The sequence below is a fragment of the Jaculus jaculus genome, chromosome 11 (genome assembly GCF_020740685.1).
Source record: "Jaculus jaculus isolate mJacJac1 chromosome 11, mJacJac1.mat.Y.cur, whole genome shotgun sequence".
In the NCBI taxonomy this organism is placed as follows: domain Eukaryota; kingdom Metazoa; phylum Chordata; class Mammalia; order Rodentia; family Dipodidae; genus Jaculus; species Jaculus jaculus.
In genome coordinates this window covers 24,420,218-24,437,017 of record NC_059112.1, presented here as the reverse complement: position 1 = coordinate 24,437,017, position 16,800 = coordinate 24,420,218, and positions in this window count along the sequence as shown.

Genomic DNA, 16,800 nt, shown 5'->3' with positions numbered 1-16,800 from the left:
CAGCACTGCAATATCTCTATCACACCTTCCAAGGCTCAGGGTCTAATGCAGAACAGTGGTGGAAAGAACATAAGAGCCAAAGGAAGGACTCCTTACAACGTGCTCCCCCAGACACAAAATGGCCTGGATATCCATGACCTCACAGCACCTGACACTACCTACACAAGACCATCATAATAGGAGGAAAAGATGATGACATCAAAATAAAAGAGAGACTGATTGAGAGGGGGAGGGGATATGATGGAGAATGGAGTTTCAAAGGGGAAAGTGGGGGGAGGGAGGGCATTGCCATGGGATATTTTTTATAATCATGGAAGTTGTTAATTTAAAAAAACGTGAAAAGAAAAAAAACACTGGAAGCCAGGCACGGTGGCGCATGCCTTTAATCCCAGCATTTGGGAGGCAGAGGGAGGATCGCCTTGAGTTTGAGGGATAATATAGAGTGAATTTCAGGTCAGCCTGGACTGGACTGAAACCCCATTCTCTCTCTCTCCCTCTATCTGTCTTTCTCTCTATGTCTGTTGCTCTCAAATAAATAAATAAATAAAACTTTAAAAAAAAAAGAAATGAAGACTTGAATTCACTTAACTTGAGTAAATCTCAGGGGCAACTTGACAAATTCAGCAAAGAATTTACAGATTAAAACCAAAACAAAACAACTTAAAAAAAAATCAGTGGAATGATTGTTTCAGGTTTTTAGATGAAGTCGTCCTCTGTAGGCATATTATTTTTTTAATATTCTTAAAATTTACTTGGGAGAGGGAGACAGAGAGAAAGAGGCAGACACATACAGAGGGAACAAGAAAGAACAAGGTATATCAGGGCCTCCTGCCACTGCAAACTAATTCCAGACACATGTGCCACTTTGTGCATCTACTGGGAATGGAACCCTGGTCATTAAGCTTTGCAGGCAAGCACCTTAGCCTCTGAGCCATCTCTTCAGCCCCTGTAGGCATGTTTAAGAATATCAAAAGTAGGGCTGGAGAGATGGCTAAGGAGTTAAGGTGCTTGCTTGTGAAGCCTAAGGTTCCCAGTTCGAAGCTCAATTCCCCAGGACCCACATTAGCCAGATGCACAAGGGGGCGCATGCATATGGAGTTCGTTTGCAGTGGCTGGAGGCCCTGGCATGCCCATTCTCTCTCTCTCTCTGCCTCTTTCTCTCTCTGTCGCTCTCAAATAAATAAATATAAATGAACAAAAGAAAATTTTAAAGAAAACATCTTTGTTTAAGAATATCCAAACTGGGCTGGAGAGATGGCTTAGCAGTTAAAGCACCTGCCTGCAAAGCCCAAGGCTCTCCGTTCAATTCTCTAGGTCCCATGTAAGCCAGATGCACAAGGTGGTGCATGCATTTGAAATTGTTTGAAATGGCTAGAGACCCTGGTGCCCATCCTCTCTCTCTCTAGTAAATAAATAAAAATAAAACTTAAAAAAAAGAATATCAAAACTAAGCTGGACATGGTGGCGCACGCTTTTAATCCCAGCACTTGGGAGGCAGAGGTAGGAGCATCGCTGTGAGTTCAAGGCCACCCTGAGACTACCTAGTGAATTCCAGGTCAGCATGAGCTAGAGTGAGACCCTACCTTGAAAAAAAAAAAAAAATCAAAACTAATCATGAGGTTTTAGATACTAGGAAGGAAGAGAAAAAGAACAAGGCAGGTAGCAAAATATTAGAAGGGACAAAATTCAAAGAAAAGAACAAAAAACTAAGGCAGAAAGGTTAAAAAGATCATCAGTCATTTTCCCAAACCATGAGAACTGCCATAGGCCTCAGAGTGACAGATGTCACCCACGAGCCAAATGGGGCCATGGGCAATGCCTGAAGACATTTTCAGGCATGGCATCTGTGGACAGTGGCCAGGAACACTCTTAAACTTCCTCTGATATCTGGACAACCCCCATCTCCACAAAAATCCAAAACATCAACTGAGATAGCCTGACCTCAATCAAGGGACATGGCCCCACAGAAACACCACTTACTGGAATATTTTACCAGCACTATGTCTATCTCTAAAGAGGCACCACAGAATAGACATCAATAAAGACTGAAACCCTACCAAAGAACAAAACAAGAACAACAACAAAAAAAGAAGTATCAGGGAAGCCTGGCGTGGTGGCACTCACCTTTAATCTCAGCACTTGGGAGGCAGAGGTAGGAAGATCACCATGAGTTCAAGACCATCCTGAGATGACAGTGAATTCCAGGTCAGCCTGGGCTAGCGTGAGACCCTACCTCGAAAAACAAAAATAAAAAAAGTATCAGGAAGCCAGGCATGATGGCGCACACCTTCGATCCTAGTACATGGGAGGCAGAGGTAGGAAGATCACAGTGAGTTCAAGACCAGCCTATTACTACAGAGTAAGCTGCAGGTCAGCCTGGGCTGGAGTAAGACCCTACCTCGGGGGGCAGGGAGGGAAAATAAGGGGCTGGAAAAATGCTTAGCATTTAAATCTGCTTGCTTACAAAACCTGTGTAAGCCGGACACAAAAACACATTCTCACATACACAAGCATATACACAAATAAATACATTTTGCAGGGCGTGGTGGAACATTCCTCTAGTCCCAGCACTAGGGAGGCTTTTTAAGTAGGAGGATCACTTCAAATTTGAGGCTAGCCTGGGACTACAGAGTGAGTTCCAGGTCAGCCTGAGGTACAGAGAGACTTTGATACAAAATGGAATAAATAATTATTATTTTTTAAGTGTCAGCAAGTTACTCAGCCTTTGAATTTCAATCTCTAACAGCTTTGTCCCTCTCAGAGATCACTGTCTCTCTCAGATAGTCATTGCTATTTATTTATCACAACCCATACCAGCTTGCCTGGGGTTATCCCAGGTCTTAGCATGGACAGGCTGAGAACACACGGACATTTGGCTGAATAAAGAAACACCTGGGGCTGGATAGATGGCTCAGCCGTTAAGGCGCTTGCTTGCAAGGCCAAAGGACCTCAGTTCCTTTCCCAAGGACCCACGTAAGCCAGATGCACAAGGTAGCACACGCATCTGGAGTTTGTTTGCAGTGGCTGGAAGCCCTGGTGCGCCCATCTCTCTCTCCCTCTCTCAAATAAATAAATAAAAATAAACATAAACATTTAAAAAAAAAGAAAGAAAGAAACAGCTGATTCCTACCTGAGTGTCTTGTTCACACACACTACGGAGCTCCTGAAGTCTGGCTCCAGGAGGGAAAGGCAGAGCTGGACGGCCCGTGCTCTGTGACTGGTGGTCTTCCCCCGGCATCAAGCCAAATACGATGGGCGTTGTTTGACAGTTTATCTTTCCTGGCTCCCACCCTGGTCCCTGGAGGAGACCACACCTGCCACATTGCTGAGAGGTGGAGCCCAAAATCCACCTTCTTTCCTGAACCCTCCTAGGGCGGGGCCTCGGGCGCTGGAATGCATTCCATCAGAGCCCAAGACCGGTTTGCTTTCCCAGATTACACTCTCAGCCTGTTTCTTACAAATAGGAGATTTCTTTTCAAACCACTATATATACTCTGAGCAGCTAACATAATAAACAGGAAAACTGGCCAAGGTGGTGCATGCCTTTCAATCTCTGTACTTTAAGGAAGCTGAGGTAGGAGGATCACAAACAAAAGTCAAGTTTTAGGGGCTGGGGACATGCCTCAGTGGTTAAAGGCACTTGCTAACAAAGATTGCTGGGCCAAGTTTAATTCCCCAGCCAACCACCTGTAAAGCCCTGGGCATTCATTTGTGGCAAGAGACCCTGGTGTGCACGTACATACACTCACATGTGCAAATAAATAGGAAAGGATTTCCCAAGTACCAAATAACTGTTAACATCACAATGAGAATCATTTGCCTTTGAAGTTAGCAATTAACAAAATTGGAGCTCCAGTGCAGAACTTATATGAAGCTAAGCTAAAAATTATTTACCTATTATGTATTAAATTGATTTATCTATGTTTTTTGTTTTGTTTTGTTTTGTTTTGTTTTTCGAGGTAAGATCTCACCGTAGCCCAGGCTGACCTGGAATTCACTATGTAGTCTCAAGGTGGCCTCAAACTCACAGCGATCCTCCTACCTCTGCCTCCCAAGGACTGGGATTGAAGGCTCACACCACGACGCTTGGCTTTTGTCTACGTATTTTATGAGCTGAGGATGGGATGCTGGCAATAGAATCCAGGGCCTGGAGCATGGTAGGTATATGCTCTACCACTGAACTACACACTCAAGCCTTAGTTTCTGTTTCTAAGCTTCCATGATGAGCATATGGCAGGTAATGTTTCAAGTGCTTTCCAGGAGCTGGGGGAGATGGCTCAGTCAGTCAAAAGGCACGCCTTTGAGATCATGACATCAAAATAAAAGAGAGACTGATTGACATGGGGAGGGAATATGATGGAAAATGGAGTTTCAAAGGGGACAGTGGGGGGAGGGAGGGTATTACCATGGGATATTTTTTATAATCATGGAAGTTGTTGAATAAAGTTGAATAAAACTTTGAGAAAAAAAAATACACCTTTGAGTTGGGAGTGGTGGTGCATGCCTTTAATCCCAGTACCCGGGAGGCAGAGGTAGGAGAATCACCGTGAGTTCGAGGCCACCCTGAGACTCCATAGTGAATTCCAGGTCAGTTTGGACTGGACAGCACTTGCAGGCTGGAGAGATAACTTAGAGATTAAGGCACTTGCCTGAGGAGCCTAAGGACCCAGGTTTGATTGCCCAATACCTACATAAACCAGATACTAAGGAGATACATGCATCTGGAGTTTGTTTACAGTGGCTGGACCACCTGGCTTGCTCGCTTTCTTGTTCTCTCTTTCTGCTTGTTTCTCTCTCTCTCATTTCTTAAATAAATAAATATTTATTTATTTTGATTTTTCGAGGTAGGGTCTCACTCTAGCCCAGGCTGACCTGGAATTCACTCTGTAGTCTCAGGGTGGCCTCAAACTCAGGTGTTCCTCCTACCTCTGCTTCCCAAGTGCTGGGATGAAAGGCATGCGCCACCATGCCCTGCTAAATTAAAAAGAAAAAAAAAAAAGTACTTGCCATGTAAATATTAGGACCGGAGTTCAGATCTTCAGAACCCACATACAAGGTGCATCGACATAATGGGAAGTTTGCACCCCAGCACACAGAGAGATAAGAGACAGAGATCCCCAGGGCATCGGGAGGCGGAGGTAGGAAGACTGCCATGAGTTCGAGGCCACCCTGAGAGTACAGAGTGAATTCCAGGTCAGCCTGGGCTAAAGTGAGAGTGAGACCCTACCTTGGGGGAACGGGAGGTGGGGGAGATCCCCAGGGCAAGCTAGCTAGCTAGACTAGTTGAATAGGTTCAAGTGAATCCCACTTTGGTAAAATAAGGCAGAAGATAATCGAGAAACACACTCCACATCACCCTCTGTTCTCTTCCACATTCACGTGCACACTCGTGTGTGAACTCGGATATGCACACCATACACATATACCCATATAAATAATAAATCAGCTGGGCATGGTGGCGCACACCTTTAACCCCAGCACTGGGGAGTCAGAAGTAGAAGGATCACTGTGAGATCAAGGCCATCCTGAGATTACATAGTGAATTCCAGATCAGCCTGAGATAGAGTGAAACTCTACCTTGAAAAACGAAGAACCATAATAATAGTTAGTAATAATAATAAATCAATGCTTTCTTTGTATTATCATACACAATGTTTCCAAGAAAATCTATTTAGTAGTATGGTGGTGCCCATTTTACAGATGGAGAAACTGAAATAGGGTGCCATTAAATAAACTTCCCAGGGTCACAGAGCTGGTGGAGCTGGGATATTAGATTCAGACAGTCTGGCTCCAATGTCTACACTAGATGTTACCTGTGACACAAGCCAGGAGGGGAAAAATAAAAGGGGGGGATTTGTTCATGTAAGGGCCCCTGGAGGTCATGAATCATTAACATTCAGCCCAGCTCATGGATTTGGTGGCCTAAGTGGCACTTGCTGAGGAAGAAACGCTGAGTGAGTTACTCATGAACACATGACCACTCAGTTCCTTATGGGTTCACTTCCTTAAACAGCCTCGCCTGAACCCAGAGCCCAGCCAAGGACCCACACCAGATTCAGTTCTGGGAAAGAGGCTCAGCCCTATCTGGCTGAGCCCACACTCAGTTTTCCACATGCCCTGAGCCCAAAGTAACCACTGCTACTTCCTCAAACAACGCCTGCTCACGAGGGTTCTTGACCACAGCTGTATGCACGCTAAACATCTCCCAGATGGCCTTAGAAAGATCCCTGGCACTGTCAACAGCCACATGAAGAAGGCTCTGGAAAACAGGCCAAGTGGCAGTCCAAACAAAGACAGTACGTAATGGATGCCTGCTCAGTCTGAAAATACCAGGATGTTCCTCTCTGCCACAGGTAATAATTGGAGGGTTTTGTTTTGAGACAGGATCTCATGTAGCCCAGGCTGCTAAGTAGATGAGGATGACATTGAACTTCTGATTTATTTATTTTTGGGTTTTCTTGAGGTAAGGTCTCACTCACTGTGACTGACAGGCTGACCTGGAATTCACTATGTAGTTTCAGGGTGGCCTCGAACTCGCTGTGATCCTCCTACCTCTGCCTGCCACTGCTGGTATTAAAGGCATAAGCCACTGTGCCCGGGGTACAGTCCAATTTTCAAAAATCCTGCTTTACGTTTCCTGAGCCTTCCTTACGACATTTCATACTTCAAAAAATATGTGGGGGCAGGGGGGTCTGCAAAGCCAAAGGACCTAGGTTCCATTCCTCAGGATCCACGTAAGCCAGACGCACAAGGTGGCGCATGAGTCTGGAGTTCATTTGCAGTGGCTAGATGCCCTGGCACACCCATTCTCTCTCTTTCTCTCCTTCTCTCTCCCTCTGTCTGACTCTGTCTCTCTCAAATAATAAAAAGAGTATTTATATCAGCTGGTGGGATGGCTTAGCAGTTAAGATGCTTAGCTGCAAAGCCAACAGACCCAGATTCAATTCCCCAGAGCCCACATAAGCCAGAAACATAAGGCAGCACATGTGTCTGGAGTTCATCTGTAGTGGATGGAGGCCCTGGTGCACCCATTCTCTCTCTCTCTCTTTCAAATAAATAAATTAAAATTACATATATATATATATATATATATATATATATATATATATATATATATATATATATATAGTAACCCACTGGTTAGAAAGAAGCAGGAATGTAGCCAAATAAAAAAACTAACACTCAAGAGGCTCAGAGGATTGTTGAGTTCAAGGACAGCCTGAGACTACAGAGTAAGCTCCAGGCCACTCTGGGCTGGGCTAGAGAGAGGAACTACCTTGGAAACAATAAAATAAAATAAAATAAAATAAAATAAAATAAAATAAAATAAAATAAAATAAAATAAAATAAAATAGGGCTGGGGAGATTGCTCAGTGGTTAAGGCGCTTGCCTGCAAAGCATAATGACCTGGGTTTGATTCCCCAGTACCCATGTAAACCCAGATGCACAAAGTGGTACATGAGCCTGGAGATCATTTGCAGTGGTGAGAGGTTCTGGCATGCCCATATTCATTCTTTCTCTCTCACTTATAAGTAAATAAAGTATTTAAAAGGAAAATAAAAAGGCCTGGCGTGGTGGCACACACCTTTAATCCTAGCACTTGGGAGGCAGAGGTAGGAGGATCGCCATGAGTTCGAGGCTCTCTGAGAATACATAATGAATTTCCAGTCAGCCTGCGCTAAAATGAGACCCTACCTCAGAAAAAAAAAAAAAAAACAGGCTGGAGAAACGGCTAAGTAGTTAAGGTGTTTGCCTACAAAGCCGAAGGACCCAGGTTCAATTCCCAGGACCTAAGTAATGCACAAGGTGGAGCATGTGTCTGGAGTTTGTTTGCAGTGGCTGGAGGCTCTGGTGTACCCATTCTCTCTCTACCTCTTCTCACAAATAAATAAATAATAGATAAATAAAAGGGAAAAAATTAAAAAAGAAACCAAAAGTCCCAAATCTCTGCCTTTTCACCAAATTTCAAATTCAAGACTGGACTGTTTTCCCCACATCAGCACAAACCTCAGGATTAGCTGAATGCATCAATGTACCTTTTCCTGGTAGAGAGAACAAGAGACAGGCATGGAGGAACCTATGCCTGACAATGTTTGTGTAACAATGACGCCCTCGTCCCTCGGCCTATAGTTTCTACTTTGTTCATTTCCATTAATCTTTTTTGTTGTTGTTTTTTGTTTTTTGAGGTAGGGTCTCACTCTAGCCCAGGCTGACCTGGAACTCACTATGTAGTCTCAGAGTGGCCTCGAACTCACGGTGATCCACCTATCTTTGCCTCCCAAGTACTGAAATTAAAGGCCCATGCCTGGCTATTTTTTTTTTTTCTTTAAGATTTTATTTTTATTTATTTATTACAGTCAGAGGGAGACAGAGAGAGAATGGGTGTGCCAGGGCTTCTAGCCACTCCAAACAAACTTCAGACACATGCGCCATTATGTGCATCTGGCTTCCGTGGGACCTGGAAAATCGAACCTGGGTCCTTAGGCTTCGCCTTAACTGCTAAGCCATCTCTCCAGCCCTGGTTTTTGTTTTTCGAGATAAGGTCTCACTCTAGCCCAGGCTGACCTGGAATTCACTATGTAGTCTCAGGGTGGCCTGGAGCTCACGGTGCTCCTCCTATCTCTCCCTCCCGAGTGCTGGGATTAAAGGCGTGCACCACCACATCTGGCTTATTTCCATAAATCTCAGGACCTTTTTTCATGCTATCATCTGGTATCAGCTTAAATTAAGCTTTATTCACATCTAAAAAACTTTTTTTTTTTTCCTGGCCCTTTCTGTCATTTTCTCATTTACCTTTATATCTGGAGTTACTATATTAGGTGTCAGAAACTAAGTAACATCAGTTCTCTACTCCTCAGTTCCTCCATCTGGAAACACTGCAGTGGCCAGAACTTTGCTGTGAGGACTGACAGATACAATGTATATACAAAGGACTTGGCATGAGGCCCAGCACTTAAATGTGCTCAAAACCTAATAGCTGCAATCCATACATCAAAAACCCGGGGCTAGAAACATGGCTCAAGAGTTCAGCAGTTAAAGGCCCTTGTTTGCAAAGTCTGACTTCCCAGGTTCAATTCCCCAGGACCCTCATAAAGCCAGATGCACAAAATGATGTACATTTGGAGTTCATTTGCAATGGTAGGAGGCCTTGGCATGCTCATTCTCTCTCTCTTTCTCTTTCTCCCTCCTTGCAAATAAATAATTAAAACAACAACAACAAAAAAAAGACTTACGGTGTTCACCACAACAAATGTAGAGAATGGATTATGTAAAACTATAACTCTGTGTGTGTGTGTGTGTGTGTGTGTGTGTGTGTGTGTCTAAGTGGTACTAGAAATTGAATCTATGGCTTCATACACACCAGGCAACTACTCAAATACTAAGTTATGCCTCCAGCCCAACTGAACCTCTATTTATTTATGTATTTGCAAGCAGATAAAGACAGAGACTCAGAGAAAGAGAATAGGCACATCAGGGCTTCTAGCCATTGCAAATACCAGATGTATGTGCCACTTTGTGCATCTGGCTTTACGTGGGTACTGCAGAATTAAACCCAGGCTATCTGGCTTTATAAGTAAGTGTCTTTTTCTGCAGAGCAATCTCTTTTCAGCCCTAGTTTTTTGAGGTACAGTCTTGCTGTAGTCCAGTCTGACCTGGAACTCTATGTAATCTCAGGGTGGCCTTGAACTCATGGTGATCCTACTTCTTCCTCCCCAGTGCTGAGATTAAAGGTGAGTGCCATCATGCCTGGCTTAACTTTTTTTTTTTAACTTTGTTTTTTGTCTGTTTGCTGAGAGTCTCACACTGTAGCAGCTCAGGCTTGCCTGGAACTCATAGCCATTCTCCTGCCTCAGCTTTCCTCATGCTGAAATTACAGGTGAGAGGTACCACATCCAGCTTAAATTCTTTTGTTCCTAAAATATGACATCTACTGTTGGACAAGACAACGCATGGCTAACTCTAGTGATACACTTCCTTAGAACAGTCTGTTTGCACCTGGGAAAGTTCCCTGGCCAACTGATCAATTGTCAAGTTGGCTACAGAGAATTTTTTTTCTTTCCTTTTTTTTAAATTTTGCTTTTATTTTGTTTTGTTTTTCGAGGTAGGGTCTCATTCTAGCTCAGGCTGACCTGGAATTCACTATGTAGTCTCAGGGTGGCCTCAAACTCATAGTGATTCTTCTACCTCTGCCTCCAGAGTGCTGGGATTAAAGGCGTGCACACCATGGCCAGCTCTTGTTTTGCTTTTTTAGAGAATTTTTTCTGGTTTTGTTAGAAGGCAGAATCTTATTAACATTTTAGTGGGTTTTTTTTTTCCGAGGCTGGATCTCACTCTAGCCCAGGCTATCCTGAAATCCACTCTACAGCCCATGCTGCTCTCAAACTCCTGAGTGCTGGGATTAAAGGCATGTGCCACCATGCCTGGCTTGTTAAACACAGCTTTACTGGGAATTCTTTTTTTTTGGGGGGGGGGGTGGGCGTTTCCGAGGTAGGGTCTCACTCTGGCTCAGGCTGACCTGCAATTCACTATGTAGTCTCAGGGTGGCCTCGAACTCATGGATCCTCCTACCTCTGACTTCTGAGTGCTGGGATTAAAGGCATGAGCCACCACGCCCGGCTTCAAATGTACATTTCTTGAGAGAAAGAGAGAAGAGCCGGGCGTGGTGGCGCACGCCTTTAATCCCAGCACTGGGGAGGCAGAGGTAGGAGGATCACCGAGAGTTCAAGGCCATCCTGAGACTACATAGTGAATTCCAGGTCAGCCTGAGCCAGAGTGAGACCCTACCTCGAAAAACCAAAAAAAAAAGAGAAAGAGAGAAGTGGGGACAGACAGGAAGACTATGTGTGCGCCAGGGCCTCCTGCCACTGCAAATGATCTCCAGATGCTTTACTGGATACTGGGGAATCAAACCCATGCTGTTGGGCTTTGCAAATAAATGTCTTTAACCACTGAGCCATCTCTCTAGCCTAAAACTATAAATTCCTTTTCTTTTCTTTTTTGAGGTAGAATCTTGCTCTTGCCAGGGCTGACCTGGAATTCACTATGTAGTCTTAGCCTGGCTTCTAACTCACAGCGATCCTCCTACCTCAACCTTCTGAGTGCTGGGATTAAAGGTGTGCACCTCCACTCCCCTGCTGTTTATTTTATTTTTATTCTTATTAATTCTCCCCACCAAGGTAATGTCTCGTTCTAGCCCAGACTGACCTGGAATTCACTGTGTAGTCTCAGGTTGGCCTTGAACCCATGGTGATCCTCCTACCTCTGCTTCCCAAGTATTGGGATTAAAGGCGTGCACCACCACGCCTGGCCTGTTTGTTTATTTTTGAGACTGAATCCCTTGTATAACAGTTTGGCCTTTACCTTGTTTTGTAGCAAAGAATGACCTTAATTCCTGATCCTCCTGTCTCTGCTCTCCTCTGGACTCCCAGTGCTGAGATTATAGGGCCCCACCATGCCTGGCTCCTCTGCTTTCGTGTGCCTCCCTCCGCCCCTCACACTCCACTCATGAAATTACAAAGCTTTTGTTCAGCAAAGGACACTGCAAATAGAGCAGAGGCAACCTACAGAATGGGAGAAAATCTTCGCCATCTATACATCTGACAGAGGATTAATATCTAGGATATACAAAGAACTCAAAAAATTAAATAATAAGAAATCAAGCAAGCCAATTAAAAAATGGGCTATGGAATTAAATAGAGAGTTCTCAAAAGAAGAAATACAGATGGCATATAAGCATCTGAAAAAAAATGTTCTATATCCCTAGTCGTCAGGGAAATGCAGATTAAAACTACGTCGAGATTCCATCTCACTCCTGTCAGATTGGTTACCATCATGAAAACAAATGATCATAAATTCTGGAGAGGATATGAAAAAAGAGGAACCCTTCTACACTGTCGGTGGGAATGCAATCTGGTCCAGCCATTGTGGAAATCTGTGTGGAGGTTGCTAAGACAGCTAAAAATAGATCTGCCATATGACCCAGCTATAGCACTCCTAGGCATATATCCTAAGGACTCATCTCATTTACCTTAGAGATACTTGCTCAACCATGTTTATTGCCGCTCAACTCACAATAGGTGGGAAATGGAACCAGCCTAGATGTCCCTCAACTGATGAGTGGATAATGAAGATATGGCACATTTATACAATGGAGTTCTACTCAGAGGTAAAGAAAAATGAAGTTATGAAATTTGCAGAAAAATGGATGCATCAGGAAAGGATTATACTAAGTGAGGTAACCCAGGCCCAGAAAGCCAAGCGCCACATGTTCTCCCTCATATGTGGATCCCAGCTACAAATGATTGGACTTCTATGTGAGTAGGAATAAAACAAAGTAGCAGAGGCCAGTAAGCTAGAAAGAGGGTACAAAGGAAACAGAAAGGGAGGCAGGGGGGACTTAATAGATGGTATTTGTGGTGGTTTGATTCAGTGTCCTCCATAAACTTTGGTGTTCTGAATGCTAAGTTCCCAGCTGATGGAGATTTGGGAATTAACACTTGCAGGAGGCAGTGTATTGTTGGGGGCGGGCTTATGGGTGTTACAGCCAGTTTCCCCATGCCAATGTTTGGCACACTCTCCTGTTGCTATGGCCCACCTTATGTTGGCCAGGGGGTGATGTCCACCCTCTGCTCATGTCACCATTTTTCCCTGCCATCATGGAGCTTCCCCCTCAACTCTATAAGCCAAAATAAACCTCTTTTTGCCCACAAGCTGCTCTTGGTTGGGTGATTTCTAGCAGCATTGAGAACCTGACTGCAACAGTGTTGTATCTATGTAAGTAGAAGAACAGATTAATGGGGGTGAAAAGGCCTAAGTGAGGTGAGGGGAAGAGACTGAGTAAAGGAAAGGTGGAGGGAGGGCTAATCAAAATCTAAAAGGATATAAATAAGTCAGGCTGCCCTGAGACTACATAGTTAATTCCAGGTCAACCTGGACTAGAACGAGACCCTATCCTAAAAAACTAAAAAAAAAAAGTGCTTAACAAAAAATAGCTTCCATTGCTTCGATATTTTACAATCTTTTTTTTAATGATTTGTTTATTTATTAGAGACAGAAAGGAGACACAGAAAGAGAGAGAGAGAGAATGGGCACACCAGGGCCTCTAGCCACTGCAAACGAACTCCAGATGCATGCACCACCTTGTTCATCTTGCATACATGGGACCTGGAGAATCGAACCTGGGCCCTTAGGCTTCGCAGGCAAGTGCCTTAACTGCTAAGCCATCTCTCCAGCCCCATTGCTTCCATTTTTAAATTTAAATTAATTATAATTCTAAATTAGCCCAGTTATACCTATACATTTCCATAGTCACAAATGACTAGTGGCTATTCTACTGGACAGTGCAGCTAAGGACCATAAATTCTGAGGTTTATTTTCCCCTGTGTGCTAAAAATAGAAAGCTGAAGAGAACTGTGGGTAATAATGTGAAGTGACTTTTACCTACTGATAGAGATTAATTGACTGAGTTCACTGTTTCCATTAAAGTCGTTCAAGCTGCAGTTGAAAAATTAGCAGGGAAAATGTCTATGAGGGACATTATTAATTCATTACTTTGCTTTCCTAACAGATTTTGCTTGGGGTCATTAAATGAATACCTAGTCCATGTGACTGGACCACTTAAAGATTTTATCCCAACAAATCCTTGTTCGCAAAACCCAAGAAAACTAAGAGGATTATATGTTTCCATGTTAGTTAAACTAGGACAATAGAGTTTTTCCTGTTGATCTGAAAGCTCTAGCTGCGTACAAAGGAGTAAGTTGGTATGGAATGGAACTCATGTGCCAAGTGAGAAAGAAAATAAGATCAAGTTCCTCTGAACCAAAGTCTCACGTGCTCTCCATTCTGGAGCGTCAGAGCAGGGCTGTGTTCCTCGGGAATCACGCTATGCCTCTTAGTGCAGGAGTAAGAAAGTAACTACATGACCCCATGTATATTCCTAATTATTTCATTAGGCTCTAATAAAGTGGCTTTTAAAAGAACCACGTAAAGGAAAAGTACGCACATCACCGCCACCGCTGCCTGCGATGAGCCTGCCTCACGTGGCTGTCACGCTCGGCCAGGGTAACCACAGAGGTGGAGCGTCGCACGTCCAAACATGTCACAGCATCCACACTTCACAGCAAAATCAAAGCCAACGCCAGCTCCTCCAAGAGACATAGGTGTTCCAGCACATGACCAGGCAAGGTCATTAACCACGTTCCTACCAGCACTGAGCTCATGACAGGTCATCCATCAAGCATGACACACGGAGTGCAGATCTTTAGGGCAAACACAGAGGGCAATTACTCACTGCCCGGAACCACGTCTCATGCCTGGCAACAAGCAGACATTCTAGAAACGTGTTGAACAACAGCATAAATGACTATGTTTCAGCGAACAGAAGCAGAGACCCAAAATGAATAATTTGTAATGGATCTTTTAAAAAATATTTTTGCCAGGCATGGTGGCGCACGCCTTTAATCCCAGCACTTGGGAGGCAGAGGTAGGAGGATTGCCGTGAGTTCGAGGCCATCCTAAGACTCCATAGTGAATTACGGGTCAGCCTGGGCTAGTGTGAGACCTGACCTCGAAAAACAAAAACAAATATTTTTGCTTAGTCATTTGCAGGCAGAGAAAGAGAGAGAGAGAGAAAGAATGGATGTACCAGGGGCCCTTTCCACTGCAAATGAACTCCAGATGCATGCACCAGTTTGTGCACCTGACTTTATATGAGTAGCAGGCAATTGAACCCAGGCTGGCAGGCTTGGCAAATAAGTACTTTTAACTGCTGTGCCAACTCCCCAAACCCATGAATATATATATATTTATTTTTTATTTTTTTTTTATTTTTATTAACATTTTCCATGATTATAAAATATATCCCATGGTAATTCCCTCCCTTCCCACCCCCACAATATATTTTTATAAATAATTATTTTTAGCATTTTAAAATATTTTATTTTTAATTTTTTTTTTGGTTTTTAGAGGTAGGGCCTTGCTCTAGCCCAGGCTAACCTAGAATTCACTGTGTAGTCTCTGGCTGGACTTGAACTCATAACAATCCTCCTACTTCTGCCTCCCAAGTGTGGGATTAAGGCATGCGCCACGACGCCCAGCCAAAAATATTTTTATTTGTTTATTTATTTGTTGAGAGGGAGAGAGAGAATGGGCATATCAGGGTCTCTAGCCACTGCAAACGAACTCTAGACACATGTGCCATCTTATACAGCTGGCTTTGGGTCTTGGGGAACTGAACCATGGCCCTTTGGCAAGCATCTTAGTTGCTAAGCCATCTCTCCAGCCCTAAAATACTTTATTTGTTTGAGAGAGAAGAAGAGGAGGGAGGGACAGAATGGACACATCAGGGCTTCCAGCCACTGCAAACAAACTCCAGACACATGTGCCACCTTGTGCACTTGGCTTATGTGGATCCTGGGGAATCAAACTATGGTCCTTGGGCTTTGTAGGCAACCAACTTAACTGCTAAGCTATGCCTCCAGCCCTATAAATAACTTTTTAAATTCTTTATTTGCACTTGTGGTGGGGGAGGAGGGCATGCCAGGACCTCTTGCTGTCATTGATGAACATTAGACATGGTGCCACTTTTTTGTTTTGTTTTGGTTTTGGTTTTTCAAGGTAAGGTCTCATTCTGGCCCATGCTGACCTGGAATTCACCATGTAGTCTCAGGGCAGCCTCGAATTCACAGCAATCCTCCTACCTCCGCCTTCTGAGTGCTGGGATTAAAGGCATGTGCCACTATGCCTGATTATTTTTATTTTGTGTGTGTGTAAGACAGAGAGAGAGAGAGAGAGGGAGAGAGGGAGAGAGAGAGAGGGAGGGAGTGCACGCACAGGCATGCCAGGGCCTCTTGCCCCTGTAAACAAACAGGGGCATGCACCACTTTGTGCATCTGGCTTTCCCTGGGTACTGGGGAATCAAATTTAGGCCAGAAGCCTTTGCAATAAGCACTTTAACGAGCCAGGCATGATGGTGCACAGCTTTAATCCCAGCACTTGGGAGACAGAGGTAGGAGGAGTGCCATGAGTTCGAAACTACCCTGAGATTCAATAGTTCAGCCTGGGCCAGAGTGAGACCCTACCTTGAAACACCAAAAATAAATAAATAAGCACTTTAACCTCTGAACCATCTCCCCAGCCCTAGAGTTTATTTTAACATGATTTCAACAAATAACAAAGAGTGTAATAGAGCATTGGCAGCCCCTTTACTTAAGACTAGAAGACCTAAATTTACATTTTGTTTATTATTATTTGAGGGAGACAGATAGTTAGAGAGAATGGGTGCACTGTGGTTTCTAGCCACTGCAAACAAACTCTAGACAAAGCCTAGTGCATCTGGCTTACATGGGTCCTGGGGATTCGAACCTGTATCCTTTGGCTTTGCAGGCAAGTGCCTTAACCACTAAGCCATCTCTCCAGCAATTTTTTTAAGTTTTTTTTTTTTTTTTTTTTTAAACAGGCTGACCTCCAACTCATTATCCAGCCAAGGCCACACTGTGTCTACTCACAAGTGCTGGGATTACGGCCATATGCCGCCAAGCTTGTCAGAGATTGTATATGTACTAGTCCGAGAGAGGATATAGCACCCTGACTTCGTAAGAAAATAGGCAGAGCAGAAGGCAGGGCTATAGAGCAACAAGAAATATAAAAGAAGCAAGGAGCCAGTGTGGTGGCGCACACCTTTAATCCCAGCACTCAGGAGGCAGAGGTAGGAGGATCGCCGTGAGTTTGAGGCCACCCTGAGACTACATAGTGAATTGCAGGTTAGTCCGGGCTAGAGTGAGACCCTACTGCAAAAAGCCA